This window comes from Ochotona curzoniae, unplaced genomic scaffold (genome assembly GCF_017591425.1).
Source record: "Ochotona curzoniae isolate NIBS_2020 unplaced genomic scaffold, NIBS_Ocur_1.0 contig_1274, whole genome shotgun sequence".
Classification (NCBI taxonomy): Eukaryota; Metazoa; Chordata; class Mammalia; order Lagomorpha; family Ochotonidae; genus Ochotona; species Ochotona curzoniae.
Genome location: NW_024465023.1, coordinates 36776372 through 36787630, shown reverse-complemented (window position 1 = coordinate 36787630; position 11259 = coordinate 36776372). Strand labels below are relative to the sequence as shown.

Here is an 11259-nt window from a genome sequence, read left to right as displayed (position 1 = left end):
TAGAACAACCCTAAAGCTAACCTTAATCCAAACCCTAATGATAATCCTAACCCTAACCCAAATCTTAAACCTAACTTTAACCCTAAGCATAAAAATGTAAACCAATGCTAACCCTAGCTTAACCCTAATCCTAACCCTAACCCTAAACCAAAGCCTAGGAATAAGCCTAAACCTAACCCTGACCCTAACCCTAAGCCTAAAACTAAGACTGAACATTTTTTTTCTTTTTCTTTTCTTTCTTTTTTTTTTTTTAAGATTTATTTTTATTATTTTTTCATTGGAAAGGCGGATATACAGAGAGGAGAGACAGAGAGGAAGATCTTCCGTCCGATGATTCACTCCCCAAGTGAGCGCTATGGGCCGATACTATGCCGATCCGAAGCCAGGAGCTTCTTCCGGGTCTCCCACGTGGGTGCAGGTTCCCAAAGCTTTGGGCCGTCCTCGACTGCTTTCCCAGGCCACAGGCAGGGAGCTGGAAGGGAAGCGGGGCTGCCAGGATTAGAACCGGCGCCCATATGGGATCCTGGGGCATGCAAGGCGAGGACCTTTAACCACTTGCGCCACCGCGCTGGGCCCTTTTTTTTTTTTTTTTGCCGCAGGGCAGCTGGAGGAGTTGGCTGGAGGAGGGGCGTGGCCGCAGCTCAGGGGCAGGGCATGGAGCGGGGCTCCAAACTCCGGGACTCTGGGAGAGCCCTTAAGGCGCCTGGCAGCATAGGACTGGAGACAAACTGCAGGCAGAGCACAGGTGAGCCCAGTCGGGCGGGGTACCTCAGAGAGCATCCAACTGCTAGCCTGAAGCCTAGCTCTGCTGCATCTGGGCCTGCATCTTCTCCAGCATCTCCTGCATGAGGTGCAGCTCTCCATCCTACTCGCGGATCAACTTCTCCGCCTAGGCCAGGGGCAGCATGGGCAGGGGGATTTCTGTGGTGCTCTGGCGGGAAAGCTTACTATGGTTGGTCAGTGCCCCAGGCTGGGCCAAGCTCTGGAGACAGCGGGCCCGGTAGCCCTTGTAGTGACTTGTATGACTTCTTTCAAGTCCTGCAGGTGTGCCTGCACCAGCATCTGTCGCAGGTTCAAGAAATCTCAGTCATGTGGGTTCTCCACCTCCACAGTGCCCCACAAGTAGTGGCGTCCCCTCACTGATTGTGACCTGCCATCTCTCACCACGTCGCAGGAACCCATGACTGTGAAGAGGAGGCTGCTCTTCATTTCTACATCCTGCCTCTTGAAGCCTTCATTCTCATCTGAATCACAATCTGGGAACTGGTAGATGCTGATCTCTTTCTCCTTCAACTGATCCCGGATCTTCTGCTTGAGGGCCTAGGTTTCCTGGCGCAGCAAAGTGTCTACTTTGCTGATGACTGGGATGGTGTTGACTTTCTCGTGCACCGCCTGAAGGAAGACTGCATCCAGGGGCTGGAGCCCCTAGCCAAAGGGCGAGATGAAGTAGAGGCAGCAGTGGACTCGGGGAGTCCTGGTTGTTCATGCGGTTCAGGCTACTCTCCTCCCTAAGATACTGCTTAAACTGCTCTTTAATATAGTGCACCATAGGCAGCCAGCAGTCGGAGCAGTCCACCGCGTCCCCAAAGGCAGATGTATGCACCACATCTTCACAGCTTCACTTTTATGCCTCCCTGTTCGATCTAGACATCCTGGCGCTTGATGGTCAGTGTTTGCGTCAAGCAAGCACTGACTTCCTGCACCTGCCGCTCCTCATAGAGATTGGTGTGGAAGACACTGTTGATGCAGGTGGATTTCCCCAGATCTGACTCCCCTACCACCATGAGTGTGAAGTCAAACCCCTTCTTCACGGACTTGCATTGCAGCTGGCTGGGGAGAGCGGCAAAACCTACATATTCCTTAACCATGGCTCTGCTGGCTGTTGCTGCACCTACTGTCGCTCCCCACCTCATTTTTTTTCGTTTCCCCCCCTCCCCCAAATGCATAACTGCTGCCTTCGTTGCATTCCAGGGGAGGCAGGCTCAGGGAGGCAGGCTCACTCCAGATGCACCCCACTGCAGACCTTGGGGTGTTGCACTCCTGGGGAACCCAAGGGGCTGCCCTCACTGGCTTATGCAGAAATCCCTGGGGAGCTGCTCTTACTGGGGGTCCAAGGCTGCAGCTGATGGCAGGGGCAGGCACAAAGAGGGCCTGCCACCAGAGGGCACCAATGGGCTGAACCTTGCTGCCTTGGCCCCCAGGCCTTTTACCCTAGTGAGAAGGACAGGAAGTAAACATCCTGGGACATCCTTCAGTTTGGGTACAAGGGGATTCCACATCAACCCCGTTTTTTTGAGCTACAATGATTGATGTGAACCTCACGCCAGCCCTTGGCCCAGGCAGAGGCCCCAAGAAAAGCAGGGCCAGAGCACACAGGCCAGTCAAGGCTGGGGTCTGTTCCTCACCCGCATGTTGGGGGGATCAGGATTGGGGAGCCCTTGGGCAAAGGTACAAGCAAAGAGCTGCAGCAGGCAGAGGCATGTGCAGCTGCAGCTGGGGTCCAGGCCAAGGATGTGTGTGCCAGTGGGGAGTGGGAATTGGGGAGTGCTGAGAAATACGCATCATTAGAGAGCACATGCAAGAGCCCAAAAGTTCATCACTGGGCTGAGGGACAGGTTAGTGCAGGAGAATGCAGTGAATCAAACGTGGCAGCTGCTGATGGAGAAGGCACATGAGAGTCACCAGGCCAGGCCTGCAGGGGGCTGGGGCCAGCAGCGGTGACTAAACTTGTCATGTACCTGGAGCCCTGAGTGACAACAGCCCTGGCCCAGGCCAAGGACTTGTGGGCCCCACACCTATGGTGTTAGATGAGGAGCTGAGTGAGCAGCGGCGGCTCAGGGAGACCCTGCTGGAGCCTCTGCCGCACACTTGCTCACTCTATTTTGTTCCATACTGAGAAAGTCTCCATTGGTTCAAGCTGTTTCCGGTTGGATCTGCTGCTGCGTGGAATCCCCCAGCATCCTGGTGGGGCTACCATATGCCCTGGGCCTTGCAGCTCCCTTCTTAGGTGGGAGGCTGTCCCAGGAACTGGATGGCAGCTGCCTCTGAAACCTGCAGGGTGGCCTTGGTGCTTGAGGCACTCCTGCGGGCACACTGGGGACTCAAAGGGACTTTCTTCTGGGGCTGAGGACTCAGCTTGCCCTTCCTGCCAGCAGATGGCCTTGGCCTGGAGGTGGGCCTCGGGGCCCTTGAGGGACTTGAGGCCCAGCCTCTCGCAGTAGCTGTTGCACTGGTGGGAGGAGGCAAACTGGTCCAACAGGGCTGGGTAGCAGCTCTGCTTGAGGCCTTGGTACTCGTGCAGCGTGGTGGTCATCTGCACATCAATCATCTTCCAGTCCACTCCTGCCAGGTCTGTGACCAGGAAGCTGCCATTTGTCCACTGATACAGCCAGTGCTGGAAGGTCTGGCACTTGTGCACTGCCTCAGGGAGGCTTGTGGTTGTGGGTGGTCCTGTGCAGGACTCCAGAGGCCTGCCCAGGTCTACTTCCTGGGTGGTGTATGGGATGGCGATGGCGGGCCGGTAGATGAGGTACAGGGGGGTGATCTCAGGCATTTCTCTGAAGCCAGCACAGCCAGGCCTCAGCCACAAAGATCTTGCACTACTCCTGGCTCGTGTTCTGCATCTTGCACCCCCTGGATAGTGACGTCGTAGTTCCTTCTCAGGAGAGAAGTCTCACTAACGGGCCTAAACACCAGCAGACTGTGCACCTTGATGATGTATGTGCCACCAGACTCAAACAGAGGGTTCAGTCCATAGATGACCTTGGCCTGGGAGGCCTTCCAAAGGCCACAACAGCGTCCACACCCTCGAAGGTCCTCACTCAGCAGCCGTCTGAAGAGCTTGTCCCCTCAGCAGCCAGAATCTGCCAGGCCCTTAGGAGACCATCTCAATCTCTTCTCCAACTTCACCTTCTTCTCTAGAGATGAATCCAGACAGCACCTTGGGGCTGAGGCAGAAGTCCATGGAGGCCACGCCACACTAGTTGTGGATGGGCATCGGTACACGCCACAGTTCACAGGCAATGCTTGCATGATGGCCAAGGTCGCCGGGCCCTCGTCCCATGCACTCCTGCCCACCTCACCCACAGTGCACTGGTCCTTGGCCCATGTCAAAACTGAATCACTGAAGATGTTAAAGAACTGACACCAGAGCTTCAGGCTGCCAGAGGCCTCAGGAAACTGTTCCACCCAAATCTTCCGGATTATCTGGGAGGCTTTGAGCTGGTCTCTGGTTTACCTGGGCTTGGTCAGAACTTCCTGCTTGCCTTCCTCTGGGCTCGGCTCTGTGTGCAGCCCACTGGCCTGGGGGTTGGCCAGGGTCAGCTCCTCCTCATCCTGGGCACCTCCAGCATGCTCACCCTTCTACCCTGATTGGAGGAACGCCTCTCCCGGCCTGGAGTCCCTGGGGACCTAGGTGCCAGGCTCTTCCGGGATCTCTGTGGAGACACTGAAGGGCTCTCTCCTTGGCCTCACTGCTTCCCCATCTCCTGACGCCCTGACCTTGGGGAGAAACTGCTTCTTCGGGGCACCCAGAGCCAGCTCCCCAGGGGTGGCTGCGGTCAGCTCTGCCACATCCTCCCCTGGGACCTTGTTATCTGGGATGGCCTCCTGGGATCAGCCCCCTGATGGGAGCAGTCCTTGCTCAGGGGCTTCTGGCTTCCCTGCCTGCCCCAGGAGCCCTCTTGGTCCCTCAAGGGACCCCTCCTCCTCCCCCTCATGGTCTCCTGCTGATGCTTGCCCAGTGCCCTCCTCCCCCACCACAATGGAAGGGATGGTGAGGGGGCTGGGACCTGGGGCACAGGAGCCCTGAGCTGTGGCCAGGGCCCACTGGCCAGCCTGTACCTCTTGGTCTAGGAGGTCAGTGAGGTGGCGGGAGGTGCAGAGGCTCAGGAGCAGGCTCTGTGCACTCTGCAGCAAGTGGTTGTTCTCCACACATTCTAGAATGTGCCTCAATGTCCATGGACTCAGCCCAGCCACTTCCATACTGGGGGCCACAGTGGATGGGGTAGATGCCTCTGCCTGCAGCAGCTCTTTGCTTGTACCTTTGCCCAAGGGTTCCCTGAGGAGCCAGGGTCACAGCTGCGGGGCCCTGAGGTGCCCCCTTCCCTTGGGGCTGTCTGGGCATAGGCTCCCTCACCGCTGGGAGCCATGGTTTCTGGTGGGGGATCCTATGGAGGGGGTCCTGGGCCCAGGTGCAGTGTGGGGGCAGAACTCAGCAGGGACTGATCCACAGCAGGCAAGACAGTAGCAGGACAGCTGTGTGTGGAAGCCAGGCTGTGGGGCAGCCCCTCCTGTGGCCTATCTGCCAGGCCAGACCCAGGAAGAGAAGCTGCTCCGGGTACCTCTTGGCTGCTTTTGGCTTTGAAGGAGCAAATCTTTTCCTGTTCAAAGATTTTGTCAGCTGGGGGGCCAAGGAGGGCACGGGCTGGCCAGGAGCAGCAGGTACCCTCTCATCTCTGGCCTTCCTTGAAAGAGTCTCTCTGGGTACCTTGATACTTGGGACCTGGGACACTTCCTCCCCTTGAGGCTTGGCTGCCCAGGTGTTCTCCAAGTACATGCCCTTCAGGGAGAATTATCAGTCCTGGAGGACCAAGGGCCCTGAGGGGCTCTGCTTCTGGGCTGGCTGTGGACCTACTCTGTATCCCTGGATCCCTACATTGCTGGAGAGTTAGGCGGGTCAGGGACTAGGGACACAGTTTTCTGAAGAGCGCTGGCCTTGGGTTGCCTGCTCTGACTCTGGCCTCCGCTGACCTTGCTTGGACTCCTCCTCTTTCTTTTTCTTTTTGGCCCGGGACTGCTTCCTGGGGGCCCTGTGGGGCCCCAGCTCCATGGCTTCACAGATGTACATCAGCAGGCCATGCTCAGCATCTTCCCCCTTCTCAGAGGCGGCCTCCCCGTTGGTGAGCAGCTCTTCAGGAGGACAACTGGTGATCACGCCCAAGCCTGGGTGCTGACCAGACTCGTCATCTCCCTCCTGCCAAGGCCAGGGCTCCTCATTGACCTTTACAGTCAGAGCGGAGGGGCTGGGTGCCCCGCCTCTGTTCAGCTACCACTTGCACGGAACATCGGTGTTCCCACCCCCCCACCCCAGCCTCCTTCCCGTGCTTCCAGCTCTGCTCAGTCTCCAGCATCTTGGCCGCAGGCTTGCGCTTCAGTTTGGCGAACCAATGCTGGTGAATCTTGTACTCAGTCATGGTGCCTACTTCCAGGACCCCCCAGCAGGACACAATGCCCTTGGTGTTGCGGGCAGAGGCCTGGTAGATGACAGCATCTTCTTCTCGACACCTGTAGAGCTGTAGTGTGTGGCAGTTACCTTGGTGAATGATCTCGTATTTTGGCAAGCCACAGTAGCGGTCCAGCTCTGTGTCATCTTTGTAACAGGTCACCTCAGGCTCCTGGTAGCCTGTGAAAATGCAGGTGAACCTGATGTCGCTGTCCTCGTACACAGAATTAGACTTGAGTGTGGTCTCTAATAGTGGCTGGATCTCCTCTGTTAGCTGAGCAATGATGGAGCAGAAGGTGCTCCTTCCAGAGCTGGGGTGAGGCAACCGGTTGCTGGATAAACTGGTCTCCAGCCCCATGCTGAGCAGGTACCTGCCGGCTGGCAGGGCTGGGGGACCACATGGGCCCTTTGTCCTGGCCATTGCCTCCTGCCCCTGACCATCCTCCTGAACCGAAGCCGCGGCTGGGGAGCCTTCACAACCCCATGGTGCCCACCCAGCTTATTGGCTTCTAGGCCCCTGCCCGCTGGGCACCGCTGCCATTTTTTTTTTTTTGAGGAATTTATTTTCCCACTAAATAAGAGTCTAGGATTCTAGGCCTAACCATAATGCTAACCATAAGAATCAATCTAATGCTAACCCTAACCCTAACACTAAGCACAATCTTATCCCTGAGACTCAGCCTAAGTGTAAAAATACGCCTAAAACTAACACGAATCCTAATCCTAAACCTAACCTTGCCCCTAACCCTAATCCAACCCTAACTCTAACCTTCAGCCCAACCCTAACGCTAATCTGAAACCAAAGACTAAGGTTAGGGCCAGTTTTAGGATTAGGCTTAGACCTAGGCTTAGGTTTAGCCTCAGAATCAGACTCAGTGTGAGATTTAGGGTTAGGGTTATGTCTAAGGTTACCATTAGGGTTAGTCATAGCCTTATGCTTAGTATTAGGATTAATTTTAGGGTTAGGGTTAGTGTTAAGCTTAGGGTTAGGGTTGGTTTAGAGTTAAATTTCGGCATAGTGTTAGGGTTAGGGTTAAGGTTAAGGATAGGCTGAGGGTTAAGGTTAGGTTTGAGTTAAGGGTTAGGGTGAGAGTTAGGCTTAGGCTTAGTTTTATGATTAGATTTAGGATTAGACTTAGAGTTATGGTTTGGGTTAGCTTTAGGGTTAGTTTTAGGTTTTGTGTTTAATGTTAGACTTTGACCTAGGGTTAGGGTTAGGGCTATTTTTAGAAATAGTCTTAGGGTTAAAGTTATGGTTAGGGTTAGGTTTGGGCTTATGTTTAGTATTAGTGTGAGGCTTATGCTTTGTGTTAGTGTGATGGTTAAGGGTTTGTGTTAGGCTATGGCTTATTGTTAGATTTAAGATTAGTTTTTTTTTTTTTTTTAGGATCATCTCTAATTTATTTTTTTAAAAGATTTATTTTTATTATTTTTTCATTGGAAAGACAGATATACAGAGAGGAGATACAGAGAGGAAGATCTTCCGTCAGATGATTCACTCCCCAAGTCAGCGCAATGGGCCGATACTATGCCGATCTGAAGCCAGGAGCCTCTTCCGGGTCTCCCACGTGGGTGCAGGTTCCCAAAGCCTTGGGCCGTCCTCGACTGCCTTCCCAGGCCACAGGCAGGGAGCTGGAAGGGAAGCGGGGCTGCCGGGATTAGAACCGGCGCCCATATGGGATCCTGGGGCGTGCGAGGCGAGGACCTTTAACCACTTGCGCCACCGCGCCGGGCCCGATCATCTCTAATTTATTGACTGAATATGAATGGCAAAGCCTTCATATTGGTTTTGGCGTGCTGTAATATCTTTTTTTATTATTATTAATTTTATTGCATTATGTGACAGAGTGTTATAGGAACTGGGATTCCCCCCACCCCGCCCCAAACCCTCTCCCCATGGTGGTTTTCTCCACCTTGTTAAATTACCACACTTCAAATTCAGTTGAGGTACTTTCATTGCAAGTATTTACCAAGCATAAAGTCCAGCATCTTATTATCCTAGTGAGTTCAACGATTTCTTGGTGAGACCATCTCTGGTCTGAAGGTAAAGCCAGCAAAGTATCGTCGTAATCAATTAAAAGCCCCAACATAACATCAAAACCAATTTACAGCATTATGGCATTAATTGACATGGTACTGATTAGCCAATATGTTAATAGGAAAATGCAGGTTCTTAACTGCATCCTGTGACTTCTTCATAAACATTTCAGTTTTGGTTTATATTCAACCTGGGATCTATGCACCTCAAAATGGCTAGAGATAACTGTTCAGCTGTCTCGTGTCTATTTTCATGTTAGTATTTAGGTGTTTATAGTGTTGAAGCATTATTATGATGAACTTGGTTGTTTTGCAGATGGTCTGAACTAGCTTATAACTCTAGCAAGATATGTGTCATCAGTTTAGGTACAGATCATTTTTTTTCTTAGGAGGTGTGCAGAGAAATCCCCAATACCCCGTTTCTGCAGACCATTCAGGGCTCCTGATTGTTGTTCCGATGATGCTGGTTTCTGCACGGCAGAGTTTGAACTTCTTCCATTCCCTGTGGAAGCTCCCGATGGGGGTGGGTGACCTCAGAGTTCTCAGCCTCTGAAGGCACTCCTATTCCTCATGGTCTCCTTGACAGTTGGGATGTAGTCCTTGGTGTCTGTACTGATAATCCTTGGTGTGGATCTGGGAGTCTTCAGGGTTGGGATATGAGCCTACTCCTGTCCACCTGCTCCACTCTGGGGTCTCCCCCCTGCTCCATACGCATGACCTCCTGTTAAGAGGCTGTCAGGATCGCTCCTGATTCCCCCCTTATGCCTGTGTAGCTTTACTATTGTCTAGTGCCAACTCGAGTCTCTTGTCTATGAGTTACCAGATTTGATCCTGATAGGCTATATTTCACATCTTCCTCACACTTTTTAGGGAGATAGAAGATTTCTCTGCATTCCCTCCTCATTACGGAGTAACATAGTGTATTAAGAGTGTTTCAGGTTTTACAGTTCTTTGATGTAGATCATAAGCAGTCTGACTCACATTAGTTGTTGTTTTATAGATTACAACGCATTATCTTATTGCATTGGATACAGGCTGTCAGAGATTTTAATAATATTACAATATACAGGTTCTATTTTCCAGATTGACATCTTTTCAGCTCAAATTAAGGCAAACGTGTTATTTAACGTTTTGGGATTGGTTCATTTTTAATGTTAGGGTTAGATTTATGTTTATGGTTATGGCAGAGCTTAGTGTTAGATTTAGTGTTACATCCAGGGTCAGGCTCAGGATCAATATTAGACTTAGGCTTAGGTTTATGTTCAGGGTCAGGCTCAGTGTCAGGGTTAGGCTTATGGTTATGGTAGGTTTAAGTTTAGTGTAAGAGTTAGGTTATGCTGAGTTATAATAGGTTTAGGTTTGGGGTAAGGGTTAGGATTACAGTTAGGGTTATTCTTAAGCTTGGTGTTAGGTTTGGGGATAAGGTTAGGAGTATGCTTAGGCTTAGAGTTAGGGTTAAACTTAGTGTTCAGGTTTGGGTTAGGGTTTGGGTTCTGGTTAGGGTTAGGATTACACTTCTGCTCAGAGTTATGGTAGATTTAGGTCAGGCTTACACTTAGGGTTAGGATTAGGGTTAAGTTTATGGTGAGTGTTAGCCTTAGGGTTACAGTTAGATTTGGATTCGGGTTAGGGTTAGGTCAGGAGTTAGACAATTTAGGCTTAGTGCTAAGCCTAAATTTAGGCTTTGTTTAGAGCTAGTTTTAGGGTAAGGGTTAGGTTTAGGGCTACAGACAGGGATAGGTTTATGTTTTTGTTAGGGTTAGGGTTAGGGTTAAGGTTAAGGTTAGGGCTATAGTGAGGTATATGATTAGCGGTACAGTTAGGCTTACATTGGCTTAGTTAGTCTTAGGGTTAGGGTTAGCCTTAGGTTTAGGGTAAAGTAACGGTTATGCTTAGGCTTAGGATTAAGTTTAGGGGTAGGCATATCATTGTGCCAGTACCAGGCTGTTTTTATAACCACTGCCCTATAGTATGTCCAGAGGTCTGTAATTATGATTTCCCTGGTTAACTTCCTATTCTTCAGGATGTTTCTAGGTATTCGTGGTTTTTTTGTGTTTCCAGATGAACCCTTGTATCATTCTTTCCAGTTGTATGAAGAATGTTTTGGGTAATTTGATTGGGATTGTGCTGAATGTACATATTCTTTTGAATACCAGGAGCATGGTATGTTTCTCCATCTTTTCAGGTCTTCTTTAATTTCTTTTTCAGTTTTTTGTAGTTTTCTTCAAAGAAGTCTTCTACATTTTTAGTTAGGCTTATTCCTAGATCATTTTCCATCTTGGGGCTGTTTGCATAAAATATGGCTGTTGATTTTTGTTCATTTATTTTTTACCCTGCCACTCTGCCAAACTCTTGTATAAGTTCTAGCATTCTCTGTACTGAGTCTCTTGGTTCTTCTACGTATAGGATCATGTCATCTGGAAATAGTAAAAGTTTGACTTCTTCATTTCCCATTTGAATTCCTTTGAATTCTTTTTCTTGTCTTATAGCCTCTGCAAGTACTTCTAGTAGTATGTTTAATAGTAGTGGTGATAGTGGACATCCTTGTCTTGTCCCAGATGGCAGTGGGAAGGGTTCCAGTTTGTCTCCATTCAGTATGATGCTGGCATTGGTTTTTTCATATATTGCTTTGATTATGTTGTGGATTCTTCCTTCTATGCCTATCTTGGTTAGAGTTTTTAGCATGAAGAGGTGTTGGAGTTTGTCGAAAGCTTTTTCTGCATCTATTGATACTATTATATGATTTTTGTTTTTCAGTTTTTGGATGTGATGGATTATATTTTTGGATTTGTATTGAACCATCCCTGCATTCCAGGGATGAATTCATACTTGATCTGGATGAATGATCTGTCTGATTTTTTTTTTTTTCAATTCTATTGGCTAGGATTTTGTTGAGGACCTTAGCATCAATGTTCATCAGGGAGATCGGTCTGTAGTTTTCCTTCTCTGTTAATTCTCTATCCGATTTTGGGATTAAGGTGATATTGGCTTCATAGAAT

General features: G+C 50.4%; 2 pseudogenes; both read right to left on the bottom strand.

The window, feature by feature from the left end:
• Positions 1-799: 799 nt before the first annotated feature.
• Positions 800-1868, bottom strand: LOC121171008 (annotated as a pseudogene).
• A 1102-nt stretch (positions 1869-2970) lies between these two features.
• The window catches only part of LOC121170138, a 114765-nt pseudogene continuing 106476 nt past the window's right edge, over positions 2971-11259 (bottom strand).